Source organism: Cavia porcellus, unplaced genomic scaffold, assembly GCF_034190915.1.
Source record: "Cavia porcellus strain 051 isolate PalLab524CR breed Dunkin Hartley unplaced genomic scaffold, mCavPor4.1 scaffold_13, whole genome shotgun sequence".
NCBI lineage: Eukaryota > Metazoa > Chordata > Mammalia > Rodentia > Caviidae > Cavia > Cavia porcellus.
Genome location: NW_026947496.1, coordinates 58,247,423 through 58,260,094, shown reverse-complemented (window position 1 = coordinate 58,260,094; position 12,672 = coordinate 58,247,423). Strand labels below are relative to the sequence as shown.

Below are 12,672 nucleotides of genomic sequence, written 5' to 3'. Positions count from 1 at the left end.
TTTGGGAAGGTGAGGCAGGAGAGTTGCCATTAGCTTGAGGCCAGCCTGGGCTACAAAGATTACAGAAATAGAATAAATGGTAAAAAACAATTTTTTCTTCAATTTCTCTTACTGTTTTTATAAACATTGTAATAAACACATATATACACATTATTTTAATGTTCTAAAAAATGAAACTAAAATGACTTACTCCAAAATGTGATACTTTTTCAAATATATCATTTTATTTTCTTTGCCCTAGTTCAGTTACTGTACTTGTTCAGTCACAAACAGTGAAAAAGATGAATACAGACATGAGAGAAAGTACTAAATTTGTATTTAATTCCATTTATTTTTTACTTTTTACTTTATCTCAAATTGCAGTTGTAGCAGTTGAAGACCTTTTTCTTTGCTAAGTATGTACTTTTGGTCAAATTTAAAGTACTAACTAATACTATTATTTTGTGCTATAATTTTGGTAATCTTAAGTGACAGCAGTCTTATTTGTACTTTTAATTTGAGAATACCCTGATCACAAAGGAAAAATTTCCCTTGTGTTAAATTCCCCCTCCTCAAAACTATAAATTAATACAACAGTATAACTTTACTTTTTATGCTCTTAATACTTCCATCTATTTAAAATTGGCATTGAAAAAATTATACATATTTGCTTCAGAAGATTTGGTAAAATGACATATCATGTGAGCAATTTTAAGTACTTTCAAATGTATTACAATATTGGCACCCAATTTCTTGACAAAATGAGTTAGGTTAATAAAGCAAATTATTTGTAGAAAACATTGCTTTAATTATAAAAATGAGACAATGATTGAACTTTAGAAACTGAGCTCTTCTCCTTTGTCCAAAGTTGGGAGACACTAATCCATATATCTCTTTTGAATATGAAAAGTCTAAAGAATATTAGTGGCATGACCTTGGAGATTTCTTCTCCTTTGTCTTCTGAAATAGTTTTAAAATAGTCATCTAAATTCATTGTTTACAGTTACATATCACTCCTTACCTGCAATTTATCATTTCATATTCTGTCTCATTAATATTCAATGCTGATTGCTTTAATAGCATCTCATATATGTGTCTAATGAGTTGCCTTCTATTTGTCAGAAGCAAGCCTTTTAAAACTGTGCTGCTATTAGGAGACCATATTTCCAGATTAATATCTCATACATCTTTCTACCTTGAAATAAAGACAGATTCAACTTCAATTACTCTCTTGATTTAGGCTGGCAAGTTCAATGATCTCTAACTGCTATAGAACAATATCTCATAGAAACTAATTCTTCAGTAGTGGTGATCTGGCTTTGGAATTGCAATGATATTAAGTATATGATCTTAACCTAAGAAATTTATTCTGTGAAAAGAAGCCAGTTCAAAACCCTACTATAAAATGAATACAAAATGCATTCATGGGTCTAACAAATACTGACAACATCATCAGTTTTGAATACAGACAATGGTGAATTCTACATCTGACCTTATCTCCTGGAAAAATTAGCTTCAATTTACACGAGATTTATGCATGCTTACAGACTGTAAGACTGTGGTTACTGAAAGCTAAAATGCGACTTCCCACTATGAAGATTTCATTAGGTGATGAAGCCGCAAAATAGTTTTGAAGCTGAAAAGGAAAGTCAGCCTGCATTTCATTGTCAAGTGTATAAAGGGCATGTTGTTGAGTAATTCTGTTTTGCAGCAGTAACACAGCGATAAAATTATATCCCTATTTATCTTCCTTGAAAGAATGAGCTTAAATGCCTCATACTAGACTACAGAGACAAAAGCAATTATTATATCTCAGGATGGAGCTGACATTTAAGAGCAAACTATACTGAAACATTTGAAACCTAGCACATGAATCTGGTGTCAGCTAGCTTATATTAACGATATTAACACATATTTGGAAAGAAAATGTCAATTAATTTTTATGAATTTGAATAAGTTGGTTTACATTATCCTACCCCTTCATTCATTCCTTAAAAATGTACGGATTGTCCTTGCCATCTGAGTCAATGGAAAATAGGCATTTTAGGATGTTAAGATACAGTTGACCCTTCACCGATGACTGAGCTTCTTAAATTTGACTAGTGTATAAGAATTAAAAGCAGAGTGCCCACTTGTCATCCCAGAATTTTGGTAAGCTGAGTCAGGAAGATTGCAGGTTTGATTCTCACCTAGGTACCTTAAAAGTGAGATCCTGTTTTAAAATAAATTTTAAAAAATTAAAAAGACCCGGGGAAGTAGTTCAGCCTTAAGCCACTGGCTTCAATCTCCAGCAGCAGGGTGAATAGGAGTGCTAATTAAAAGAACACTGGCTTTGTGATATTGTCGTATGTGTGGGCAACCATGCACACATCATAGGATTACTTTCAATGCAACCATAAGGAAGTACAATTCTTTATGTTTTTTTCTAAACATGGCCTGTAATATATCATCAGTATTATAAGGTGATCTCAGAGATTTTTGTGATTTTTAGGAGGATGATAGTAGGAATCAAACCCATGGCCACTTATATGATAGTTAAGCCTACTGTATATTTACAAAACTTGCATAGTGCCGAATCTAGGTACAATTTATTTCATTAATTAAATTCATCTTTTGCCCACAGAAATGAAACTATGAGCCAGCTTAGCCTTTGTCAATTTTATTTAATCTCTTAAACAAATGCCAGGTCAAAAAGAAAAAGTAATATAAAGCAAAAAACATTGTTGAAAATGGGTCAGTATCTTCTAAGGGTGACTTAATATATGGCCACGGGTAATTAACCTGACCTTTCATATTCCTCCCTATCAGTGCATGAAATTGTGCTGTACTATAGCATATTTATGAGTTTTAAGTGAAATCACGTATAATAGCACAGAATAATAAATGAAATGCATGTAAAGCTCTGATAGTAGTGGTTATTTTCTTAGTGTTAATGGTATTTATCTAAAGACTATTGTTAACTTGTATGCTTCTATACAAAGAAACAAAATCAGGAAATTTAGAAAATAAAAATATAATTTCTAAAGTATTTAGTGGTAAAGTATGGTAGATTGGTTGTAATCTCCTATTCTTATGTTCACCCACTTTCAGGAGACTGTATCTTTCCTTTTAAGAAGCTATCTCTTGACTTTTGGAAATTGGCAAGCTCCTGATCAACAGAACAAGTTCTGTTTCTAGATTTTAAGAAGTTACCATGCAGTAAAAACTATTTGATATAGGAAATAAGATAAAAGAATTTATGAAATACTGGTGATTGCTGAGGCTGTGCAATTCATATGGAAGTTCTTCATACTACTTTCTATTTCATAATATCTTTTAATATTAATACAATAGAGATGTGTTTAATGTCTTACACTATTGTTAATATATTCTGAATAATAATAATTCTTGAATGACCACTCTTTCTGTGGAAATCAGAAATCAGCCTAAAATACTGAGCTTAAAATATTCCAAAAACAGTAAAATTCTTTTTCTAGGAGGACATTGAACAAAGCTGTAGAATTATGAGAAAGAATACTGACATCTATTTAAAGCAAAAACAAAATAAATAAACAGAAAAAGAGACTTTCTAAAGTTACCAATAGTGTCTATATTTCTTTTGGTGGAACCAGATTTAGGAAATTTGTAGTCTAAATATTAATATATATTATATCATATGTTAATATATATTATATATGTATATATCCTGTATACTCTGCACAATTAAAACTCAGAAGTTTAGTTTTCCTTATCTAACAGTTTTGAAAGCCACAGATCAACAAAAGAAAATGTGAGTATAATTTACAGTAATTATTTAAGTGTTAGTACATATTCATGATACATTTTCATCTCTATCTTTCATGTTTTGATTCCTAATTTATCAAATTTGTAAAGTCTCTAATGGAGATAGTTTTAAATTTTATTAATTAAATTTAAATTTAAATTTGATTAATAAAATGTAGAGAGGTGAAGATGAACAAAAATAAGTTAAGAACAGTCTGACTTTGGAATATAAGTATGTATATAGAGACAGATATCAAAAATACAAAATACCATATAATTAGTTCAAAGGTCTCTGCTACTGTTAATGTATTCTAAATAATAACTATCCCCTAATAATCATATTTTTAAAAAGTCTAATAATAGTGCTGTCACATATGCTGAGACCTTTGACACTAAGGTTCTCTAATTGTCTTAATGAATTGCAAATACTTTTATTTTCTGCTAAAAAATAAAATTACTCAAATTTGCATAACCAAAGTTAAAAATAATTCTCCATGGCATCCTAAAGAAGAATAGAATATGACTAGTGTGGTGAATGGATGAAAAAGCATTTAAAATGCCAGCTATTTAGGGGATAGTATGTTTTACCTTTATGATAATTTTCAAAATCATTGGCATTTTTTCTCAATAATTATTCACAATCATTTTAGGGCCAATTTTCTAAAATAGAATAGAGCAAATAAAATATTAACTCCTATGATCACTATTTTAAAATTTTTATTTTTTGGCAGTCCCCATATAAAGCAGAAATGATAATGACAGTCCCTCTATCATATTTATAGAAGACATACAATACATGCAGCCAAGATAAGGGTGAGGGGATCCTGCTTGTGTGACACTCCCCCTGATCCAGAGACAACATTAAATTGTCTGTGTCTCAGTGAATTTCAGAGACAAGAATTAACCTCTGAGTACCAAATCATTAAACATTTTCTTATTTGGGACTCTCAAAATACATCAACAACTTCTAATACGGTAAACAGAAAAGGATATGACCCTGGTATTCTTATAATAATTCTAAAAAAATAACAACACTTTGTATAATGGCACTGATGTTAATACTTAGAATTCTTTAAAAATTTTGCGTTGTGCAGTGAAATGGCTTAAAAATCACTGAGCTGAATCAAGCAAGGTGTCTTATAAAAAACGCATCTGACACTTTCATGATAGAGTGGATGTCACCTTCACTTCCCTCTGACTTGAAGTATCCTTTTATGAAATTTCTTTTTATGTGATTTTCAGGATGGGATATACTATCCCCTTGATTTAGAAGAGGTCATGTGGAGGAGGAGGTGCAGGGCATTTCCATAAGCTTGAAGTGGGATCACAACCACTCCACACATTAAAGCTAAGGAAGGATAAACACAAAGAAAATTAACAAGCTTTTGTTCAATCACCTGCTTGGCTAATGCCATAAATCAGTTTACAAGTATCATGAACACAGTAATCTTGAAATAACTGTTAATAGCTTTTTATTCTGAAAACAAAGAAAATACTGTGCATTATAGCCATATCCACTCAGACTCTTTTCTGTCACCCAAGTGACAAGACAAAAGAATTGCTTGAAGTGTTAATTCATCGTTCCTGCAGAGCTGGCATATTTTTACAGAGCGGTTCAAAGAAATGCAGCTTCTGTTAGAAGCAAATTGATTTTATTGGAAAAATGTCAGGTTTAGTTAATAATTATGTAGGATAAACTGATAACATTAATAACATCATTTATTTAATTAAATAGCAAAACACTTTTGGTGAGCTCTGATGAGACTAAACTGAGTGCAGTGTACACATAGATGTGTATGTATGCATTATTCTCTCCTTTCTTATTTTTGAATACTACTCCAACAAATAGTTCAATGAAATGATGTCTACTTCAACCTCCCTCATTGTAGAGGGTAAGAAAGAAAACCACTAAAATTGAAGGTCATTTAACTAGAAGGATGGAGAATATTGTCTTACATCCCAACATGTAAGTTATTCTCATAGGAATTTTTCACAAAATAACATACATCATCTAGAGCATATGTTTTAAAAATAAGGTAAACCCCCTCAGAATTCCAAAAATGCACAAAACTTACATGCATAGCTCAGTAAATTTGCCACACATATAAATTCAGTTAACCACTTCTTGATTGTTGCAAGTAATTTTAGTCAGCAAAAACATTCCTTTAGCTTCATTTCTAGAGGATTAGAGACAGCCACTTCACAGAAGATAAAATCAATTTGTGTCCCTTTATTCATCCAGGTTAGGTGCTGCTTGGATTATGTGGGCATATTTGTTGTTGTTGTTAAAATGACTGAAAATGCTATTGCCATTTAGTGTTAAAGAACCATGTATCCTAAACGTTCATTAATGTTCAGCACTGTCCTTGTCAAAGAAAGACTGACCGCAGAAATAGCAACTCCACTGCGAGATATACTGGTGCTTAGTTTGCTAGTTGAAAAGAAACTAGTTTATAAATATTGGATATTTCATAAGTTACTGCTATTGAAACGGTCACTTTGGAAAGCAGATTAATCATTCTTACAAAATGATATAATTTTCTATAAGTTTAGCAGCTGTACAACTTTTTTACTTAAAGGAGTTGAAAGTATGCCCAAATGTACTTGGAAATGGATGTTTGCAGCAGTTTTATTTATAATTGTCAAAACCTGAAAGCAACCCAAATATCCTCCAGCAGGCAAATGGAAAGTTAGTGCTTGAAAAAGAGAAAGGATGAAACTATAATTCACACTATCTGGTAAATAGGCCAAACTGACAGAGACTATGAACAGTACTATTTTTACTGTATGACACACTAAAACAAAAAGCAACAACCTCAAAAAATTTGTGGATACACTAAAAAGATTAGTGGTTGCCAAGGATGATGGAGAGAGGAGGAAAATAAGTAGCACATACATTAGGGAAACTGCTCAGAAGAGTGTTACAAGTGTTGCAAGTCACTGTGCACTTGTCCAAACTCAGAGAGTGTTCTACAAGTCTAAAGTCCAATGTACACTACAAATATACAGTGTTGTGATATGCTGATTTAGAGCTATAATTATAAAAGTAATACTCTGGTGGGAGATACTGATAGTGAGAAATTCTATGTGTATATTGGAATCATGGTTAAAAAAAAAAAACTCTGAATTCTCTGCTCAGTTTTGTTGTAAATCATAAAAAGTACCTAAAAAATAAAGCCTATGTAAAAATAAAACTGAAACATATGAGCAAACCATGATACAAAAAATTCCAAAACTATAACAAAAAATCAAATTCAGGAAACAGTTTCTTAATTTTTAAAAATGTATTCTTATAACACTTTTTCATGTTTTTACCATGAAGCCCTACTTACAAAAATTGTCATAGATGCTAGTGCCTTCTAATAAATGGTCATTGACATCTACCTGAAATTGGATGATTGTCCATTTTTAAATAATTTCTTACTCTTCTTTATTCTTTTCCTGTCAGTAAACACTCTTTATTGATTTCTTCTTTATTCCTTATATATCTCAGTTTTGCTCAGTATCTTGAAAGGAATTTTCAGAAAGGAAATAGAATACTTCAGAAAGGAAATAGAAGATATAAAAGGAAATCTTACTATATAGATAAATATGAAAATAGCTATCACTATATCTGGAAAATATTCACAAAAATCAATCATAAGTAGGAAGTTTTAATTAATAATGCAGTAAATACAATATTTGAATAGAAATAAAGATTACATTTAATATATGGAATACTGATTAGAAAAAAATCTAAGTTTTAGATGCTTTTCATCTACTTTCTACTCACCTATATTAATCAAATGTCTTTAGTGAGCACACACTATAATTTATAAAATTAACAATAATATTGTTCTAACTTATATTCATGTTTGTAAATAAATACTACTTCTTTTTTTTGGCACCAGGGATCAAACTTAGGACCTCGTGCTTGTCAGGCAGGTTACTTACACCACTGAGTAAACCTTGGGCCTTAGATTCTACATTGTTGAGGAATGTACCACAATCTATGAAAAGTTTTATTTTGCCTACTAATAAACAAAAACATTTTAAATAAATATTTCTGAAAAAAATGAATGAATGAATTGCATATATATATATATACACAAAATAATATATACTCTGCATAAATGTGAAGTGACAATTAAATTTTATAACTTTTTGTCATTCAGACAATGACAATCCTAAAATTAAATTTTCTGAATTACTTTTTAAAGTAAATATGAGTTTGAAAGTTTAAAACATGGAGTTAAACATTCTGGGATTGTTACACAACTTTACAAAGGCCAATAGAAATGAAACTTCCAATGAATATCTTTATCTTTATCAGTGTCTACTTACATTCAAGTATATTCATAGGTTTTAGTGGTTCAGATAAGTGCTAACAAAAGAAAAGTATTAAATTTTCTAAATTTTACTTTATAATATTTCAGCCAATATAGTGTGATAATTACATAATACTTCTGAATTTAATTTATTCATAAATGTGACTGGCTGATATATAAAAAAGACACGAAAATTTTCTAAATCTCTAATCAAATCTAGTAGAATTGCCTACTACATGTACTTCAGGTACTTTCATTTTGAAAAATATAAAATGACTTGTTAGCTACCATAATTGATGTTAGAAGAATATTCTAAAGTAAAACGAGTGTCATTCTGTACAGGTAGAATCACTAGAAATGTTTGTACAGGCACCCTTGAATGAACAGCATAAAAAATATTAAAGGGGTCCTTCAGCCTGCAATTTCATTACTTCTGACTCCACTCATTCCTACAATGATGGTTTCTATCTTTGACTTCAATTGGCAGGGTAGTGGGCCTCTGCATCTAGAAGATTGTGTCATATGTCTCTAGAGAAGCTTTCTTACAGAGTTCTATCATAAAGTCTCAAAAATTTAATAACTGGGAGTCTGCTTCATTAACAGAATATGGGATAAGACTAGTGCTCATATGTACATAGGCACACACAGGCATATACACACTATTTTAGCTACTTTGTTATTGAGACAAAATACAGGTTCCCAAAAGTAAAAAGAGGGAAAGTTTATTTAGCTTAATTTGTAGAGGTTTCAGTCCATAATTGTCTGACTCCCAGACAGTGGGTATTGCAGACAGACATCACAGAGGAGAAACAGAACATGGCAAGCAGGCAGGAGACAGCAAAGCAGCAGCAGCAGCAGCAGCAGCAGCAGCAAGCCTGCCTTCCCTTCTCCCAGTATATTCCATCTAATTGTAAACCTTGATTGGTGCCACCCACATCCAGGTTGGGGCTTCCATCATGCACCCCAAGAACTATGCTAAACCAATTAGTAGGCTAATACACACACCCTTAATCACAGTATTACACCATTTATTGACATTCACACACTCTAGATCCAAGAACCTCCCAAAAGCCCTATTTGTGAGTACATAAGGCTTTGGCAGGACATCTAGATATAAGACTTCACAGACATATACACATCTAATGACTAGCACATATTTGACTTCTGTAATACTTTATTTTAAGGCTGTCCTTGGCACACAGAGCCAGGTAACCAGGTTATGAAAGCATAACCAAAACCTGAAATTCCTCTAAGATTTAGATGAAACCAATAATCTACAAAAGGAAAATAATCATGAAAAATGGACATACTGGATTAGGTCAAAATGCAAGCAAGGTGGGATTACAATATTCTGTGAAGTTTCTCTGGGAAACCTTTTTCAGAAAACTATCATTTTATAAATCTGTTACTGATCATTAACATCAACTAACACCATTTCCAAGGCGTTATCACATGAATTCTGGCAACAGATGCTTCATTATGTCCTTGTTTTTCTTAGTTTTCAAAAGGCATATAAGGATCTTTTAATGAGTAAGACAGACACCATGATTTTGAACTGCTTGTGAATGTCAAGCACATAACATGGTATTAGTGGGTACTTTCAGGAAAAGCAAGACTGCATGATTTTAATTATTCATTCATGGTTTGGGATATCACACACCTAAGTTTCTATGTCTATGCTACTTTAGCACCAATGATTTTATTGCCATTTCTGTTTTGTTTTCAGATTTCTTTTTTCACTAATTGGTAATAAATGCAAATATTCATACAGTACTAATGAAAACTTTAAAATTATTTTTTCTTAAAATTTGATTATCTACACAGTATCTAAAACCTCAAATAAATCAAGTAAAATGGACAAAATAATTGAAAAGGTACTCTCTAAATGGCAAAATATATTTTAAAATGTTCAACATTACTAGTCACAAGGAAGATACAAATCTAAATTAAAATGAATTATCCTCTTACTCCAGTTAGAATGGCTATTTTCAAAAAGACAAAAAATAGTGAATGCTGGTAATGATGTGAAAAAAATGGGAACTCTTATATATTGTTAGCAAGAATGCAAATCAGTATAGCCGATATGGAAAAAAAAATGAACTTTGAATTAAAAACAAAATTATCATGTGCTATATCAATTCTTCTCTTATCAAGTGATATGAAATCAATATGTTGGAAAGATATGTGCACTCCAGTGTTCACTGAAGCACTATTCCTGAATTCAAGATATAGAACCAACATGACTGTCCATTATTAAATGAATGGATAACAAAAATGTCATATATATATATATATATATATATATATATATATATATGTATATTATATATACACACACATACACACTTTCACACAAGCCCACATATATACATGAAGAATGATATCCTGTCATTTGAAGCAACATGAGTTGACTTGGAAATCGTAATGTTAAGTAAGGCAAACAAAAAACAATCTATCAAGTACCACATGATTTCACTCTTGTGTGGAATTTAAAAAAGGTTGAGCTCATAGAAGTAGAAACTGGAATGGTGTTACCTAAGGCTGGAGAGACTAAAGTAGCATCTATATGAGAAGGGAGTTTTTAATGAGTACTACATAAGAATAAATTCTGGTATATTACTACACAAAACTAATTATATTAACAATATGAATCATATAAATAAAAATAAACATGATAGTAGATTGAGTGTTTGCATACCAAAGACATGATAAATGTTTGAGGTTACAGATAACTTAATTATCTTCACTTGGTGATAATATGTACATGAAACAAAATATCACACTGTGCCTAATAAATGCATACATTTATTACTTGTCAAGTAAGAAAATATTTTCCAAAAATTTAGTTATTTAAAATATTTCTCTAATAAATTCAAAACTTTCAGGGGAAATATAATGAAGCAAAGAAGCTATGATCACAGAGATTCAGGGAATACTGAAGAAATAATGTTTGTATATAAGCACACCCTAATGGTTGGCTAAGAAAGATTAATTTAAAAATAGAAGTATTTTTATTTCAAATAATCTGACAGATATGTGAATACCTATTATATATTAGCAGAATTTTCAATCTTGTCATTGCACATTCTGAAAGCAATTGTGTTCTTTTTAAGCCATAAGATAAAAATTATGGTTTCTAGGTACTTATAAAAAAATTTATGAAGAGCTTATAATTTTCTTTGGCTCATCTGCTTTGATGATGATAGTAGAGCTGACAAATTTGACTGATCATTCTTTGAAGTTTTATGAAAAGAATTAATGCAGAATTCTGTGTCAATGACCTAGGTCTCTAAACTCTTCCTATCCTACACTAACTTTCCATGAATAAGAAATCAGAGCAGAAAGGCATTATAGCTTATATGTCATTTTGAATTGATTAGCTTATTTTATTTGAATAACAGACACAACTATTTTTGGAATGAAAAGAAAACTTTCTGGGTAGCTTCTTTTATTTGAATAACAACAGACACAACTTTCTAGGTTTAGAAAAGCTTACTTAAATATATATATGCTTAGTGACCCTTTGTATCAAATCTTAATGACATTTATAAAAATTACACTTTTATTGTATACAATATTAATTGATTTGTCCTTATTTTACAATAAAAATAAAAATACTCCCATTGTGAAAAACAAAGGCAAAGAAATATATGGCATTAAACATGTAAAGACTGAATAGTTTCTTTGGGGCAAAGCTAGATATGGTGGATCAGTAGGTAGCAAAATACGAGCCTCCTTAAGAGAAACAACTTAGATGCCAGAATAAAACATCCTGGAGAGGACCAAACAGAAGGAGATGGATCCTCTAAACCCAGGAAGAAACTAAAGTGAAAAGAACTGGTCAAACACATGGTCCTGGGGCTACCGTCAGAGCAGCTCAGATTAGTAGCCATGGTGCTCTCACTGAAGGCACGCAAACTGGCACCATTGTGATTCGCTGGAACCACAGTCGTGCTGAAGTCAGGGGTTGGCGAGCGCAATGGAGAAAGGAGCTGATGTGGAGACCTGCACTAACCCATGGTGAGTACTTGGAATAAGACCCTTCCACGGGAAAGGGGTGACTAACTGTATGACATGTTGGAATTGGGCCGGATGTGCATGAACAAGGAATGGCAGTGACTTCAGTTGTTTGCTCCCTGCCCAGAGCAGATTGGTAGGATCTGCTTGGCCTGGGTCACACCCATGGCTGGGACTCAGTAAATTGTCCCTAACTGATTTCATAAGTGTGACACACTTTTGTCATGAAGGCCCCCACAGTTTGACTGGCCCAGAGAGGAGGGGCCAACATACACTGCCCTGCTTACACTTCAGTGCACAACAGCAAACTAGAGAGGGCAGAAATCCCTAGCCAGCATGTTCCATAACCATAACCAACAAGGAAAGGGACTGGGATCTCTGCTATACACCTGTATGGAAGAAAACAAAAATCTGACAAGAGAAAGAAATAAGAAAAAGTCCCCAGTCCCTAACCCTGCAAATATTGATCCAGGTGAGGTAAATACAGAAGAGATTGAGGGCAGCAAACATGCAATATCAGACATAGTATCAGCAGACATAAAGAGATATCTTTTTGACATCATAAGCAAGCTCAAAACTGAAATATTAATTCAAGTAAAGCAAGATA

General features: G+C 32.0%; 1 protein-coding gene across 6 annotated transcripts in view; it reads right to left on the bottom strand.

Moving 5' to 3' along the window:
- Positions 1-12,672, bottom strand: part of Chl1 (cell adhesion molecule L1 like) — a 186,146-nt gene that overhangs the window by 73,696 nt on the left and 99,778 nt on the right. The gene's annotated exons all lie outside the window — the stretch shown is intronic.